Source organism: Apteryx rowi, unplaced genomic scaffold, assembly GCF_003343035.1.
Source record: "Apteryx rowi isolate R43461 unplaced genomic scaffold, aptRow1 scaffold_39, whole genome shotgun sequence".
Taxonomy (NCBI): Eukaryota; Metazoa; Chordata; class Aves; order Apterygiformes; family Apterygidae; genus Apteryx; species Apteryx rowi.
Window position 1 is genome coordinate 93,812 of NW_020450418.1, and position 4,077 is coordinate 97,888.

The following is a 4,077-nucleotide window of genomic DNA, read 5'->3' on the forward strand; positions in this document are numbered from 1 at the left end:
CGGGGCGCAGCGCGGCGCGAGGCTGCCGGCCGCTGCCGCCTCTCATGCCTTCGCGGCAACAAAGAGCGCGCTGAGCGGCGGGCAGAGGCGCCGCGCCCCGGCTCTGCCGGCGCGGGGGGCACCGCGAGACCATGGCGAGGAAGGGAGAAGCCTCCACGTCGCCCTTCGGTAAGCGGCCGGGCGCTCGCGCTGGCGGAGGCAGGGAGCCGGCGCCCGCGCCTGCCTCTGGCCTGTTTACATTGCGGATCCAGCCAGCGTGCGGCAGCGCCGGCGAGAGTTTGTTTCCTTGGGCAGATGCCGGGGGCAGGGTGGGGGTAGGGGTGCCCCGGGCGCAGACGGGGGGGCACCTCGCTGCCCCTGCTGCGGGTTCGGGGAGGGGGGACCGCTGGGCGCAGCCATGGGGGCAGGCGGGGCGAGAGCCTCCGCCACCCCCCCTCCGGGAGCAGGTGCGTTGCCGCCGCTTTGTCCGCGCCGTTTTGGGAGGGAGGGGTCTGCGGCCGGGGGCCGGCGCGGGCGGGCGGGAAGGAAGGAAGGAAGGCCGCTGGGCGGCAGGTACGCGGCTGTGGGGAGGGCCGGCCGCTGGCGCTGGGCGCGGGGCCGTTGGGGCGCGGGGCCGTTGGGGCGCGAGGCCGTTGCTCGCGAGGCCGTTGGTCACGCGGGGCTGTTGGGGCGCGGGGCCGGCGTGCGGGACTGCGGGCTGCTTGCGCGGGGGACGCGGTGTGGGGCCGTGGAACCGGGGCTCGGAGGCGAGAGCCCGTTGGGCCGGGGGTACTTGTGGGGTGCTGGTGTTCTGGCTGTAGGGACTGGGAGCTCCACAACCTTGGCCAGGGTGCCCGGGACTAAGCGAGCTCCCCTCCTCGCCTGGATCCTGCCAACCGAAGCGTAGCAGAAGGTCACCGGGGGCAGAACTTTATCTCGGTGCTTGAGCTCTGCTTTAATTGCTCCTTAGTATCTAATTCGTTTGCGGCAGAGGAGATGGGTTAGCAGAGCTTCTTAATCTGTTTGAAGGCGTCACTGCAAAACTGATTGCAGTTTTCCTTTTCCAAATATGTGCGAGATTTCCATGACAAAAAAAATTCTCTCTTTAGTCTGCAAAATGAGCAAACCCCCTTAGAAACAAGGCTCCTTTTTTTGTGCATCCTAAAAGGCTGCGTGTAATTGGCTAAGTTATACAAACGAGCAACAATGGCTTGATAAAACTGTCTTTGCTATGATATCCTGGGCATGTTGTGTGACGTGTTTATAACTCATGAAACTCAATTTTATAAATCACCTCTACTCTGATCAAAAACTTGATCCGTCTAAAGGAAAGTTGATGATTTGTGTTTCTGACACTTAGGACAAAGCTGGTTAGTATTCATTTGTGAAAATATGGAATATGCAGAACAAAACTTGATCCTTCTGTATAGTACATTCTGTTGTAACAGTGAATGTTTTGGTCCCGATAAGGACTTCAGAATCAGGATGTCCAAAATAGGGAGTTGCTTGCAAAAAAAAAAGAAGAAAAAAGAGAGAGAGAGAAAGAGGGGAAAGAGAAAGAAGCCATTAGGAAGGGGGAAAAAAACAGAAAGAAATTGGAGTGTTTCAAAGGAGAAATCAAAATAATTCCAAAATACTAAATTTGTAGTTATTTAACTTCTCAGAGTACCTGTTCCTACTCTACTCTCATGGAAGTCAAATGGTTTTGCAGCTAACTTCAGTGGGGTAAGGCCCATAGATGTTCAGCACTGAGCATAGAAAAGTAGGCACTCTCAAGAGTAGGAACATGTATTCAGGAATGGAAAATGCCTTTTGAATAGAGTTCAGTAAGAGCTACATACTCTTCCTCACTTGCCATTTATGAACAGGAGCACTGTGGTGTGAAAATCATGGGAAAAATACTGAGTATTGTATTGTCATAATACGACAGAAGTTTACCTTTATTTTTCAGAGCATGCTCCTGAGGAAAACAGGGTGATCCTTTAGTTAGTAGTTTTTAGATATAGGGGAAGAGGATAATGTCTCAGTATGTCAACTTGTAGTTCTGAAGAATTATACTGACTAGAATTTTAGCTATTTCATGCCCATCAGTATGTTTACTTTCTTTTTTCTCTTCTTTTGCATATGTTGATTTTGCTAGTGGTACTGTGTCTTGTGTTATCACCTTTACAGGAATCTTGAATAATTGCTCTAGTTTTGTGTCAGGGAGCCAGACTTGTTTTCAGATTTCTTTTCCCTTGTAGATCACATAATGTTAAAGATTTACAAAAAGAAGAAAAGTGCAGCACTTTCCAAATTCACGTTTCCTTTTAAATTAAGTTGCTGTAATAGTCATTCTCTCTCTTGACTTTTTTGTGTCTTTGCCAGTAGCTTGTTATTAGCCCGTAGGTATATTTCACAGAGGTATCCTCTCCTTGGAACCTCAAGTATTCCTCAGAGTTTCAGCATTTATAAATGACAAAACAAAATTATTTTCAAAAATTTTGGTCTGTTGACTTGTGGCATCAATTTGGTTCTTTAAGGGAGATATCTCAAGTCAAACCCATGGCTGACAGCTGATGTTAGGCTTAGCTGCCTCAGATTTCTCCTCGAGGTAACAAGTCTCCTATCAGACTGTTGGTCATTAGATTTAGACTGGCTGCTGGAAGCCCAAGATACAGGACAGCATGGTTGACTGCTAGTGTGAATGTATATCTAGGTAAAAGGTTTTGATAGGCCCATAGGCATTCTGAGTCCTGCTCCTCTTGAGCTCTGTCTCCTAGCTGCGTTGCTTCTCTGCATGCATGTGTGAGAGGGATCATAAGCTCATCTTTGAAAACAAGCTTCTTAGCAGTTCCATAAATCCAGGTGACATGGTTCAGTCTTTATTAGGACAAGCTATAAGCTGGCTCCAGAAAATGCAGTGATTTTTTTTTTTCCCATTGAAAATGGGTTAAATACAAAGGATTTGTTAAGAACAATTAAGAACAGTGATACTGACTTTATCAAGGCCTGTCCCTCCAGCAGAGAATTTCTCACTGGAAAAAACCAAAGTTCTTTCAGTCACTGACATTTAGAGGAAAAATCCTAAAGTGAAGTTACTTTTTCTTCATTTTAGATCTGCCCAACAGGACGACTACCACTGAAGCAAAGGATGCAAATTACTCATTACTTGCTTTTCTCGTTATAGCTGATTTTTGAGGTTTTGGGTTCTTTATTTTTTTAATCAAAGTAGTATTTTCTTTCTTATAACTGCAATATTAAGAGCTGTCATTTGACTGTTGAAATCAATTATTTTTGACTTTATTGCAGAATCAACCTTATAGCAGTGGCATGTATATGTTTCTGCCATGAGTAGTTTCCTACAGTAGTGAACTGTAGTTCAGATGTTAGCTTACAAATCACTGAAGTCTAAATGAAAGATGACATTGTTTTTAAAGAAAACTTTTATCACTATTTTAATAAACAGTGTTATTGAGAGGAAATGTATGAAAGACCAAATTTTATTACTTTCCACTCAAATTTATCTAGCTTACTTTTGTGTATCTGCAGATCTAGATCTTCTCTAGGAAGAACTGTTTGCCTATGATTTCTCTTGCCAAGTGAATACAAACAGTCCTTCAATATATAATTGGGATTCCTCATTACTGCTGGGAGGTGGTTATGTCAGTATTGAAATAAATATTTATTTGATAACTGAATCACTGGATTTGCACTTGCAGATTGCTTCTCTATTTCTGCCTGGAGCTCTTTTCAGACCTCAAGCTACAGGCAGACAGAGCTACTCCACTGTTTAAAAAGATGGACCTGCATATGAGCTTGCAAACTCTTACAGGACTTCCTAAATCATTTCCTGGCAGGTCAATGTATTTATTGCTATTTATTATTTTTTTACTAAAAAAAATCTGTTTGTTTCATTTCGAGATTCTTCTGCTTCCCTTGAAAAAGTTTTTGATGAACTAAGAAAGTTTACTAACAAGATTTGTTATTTCTTGTAATTCGGCCTACATCTTCCATTTATTAATTTCATCCCATTACACTTAAGTACCATGCAGGAAGAAAGATATCTTCCGTCTAAGGAGACTGGGCTGTTCAGTCATGGCAGTGTCATATAATGTG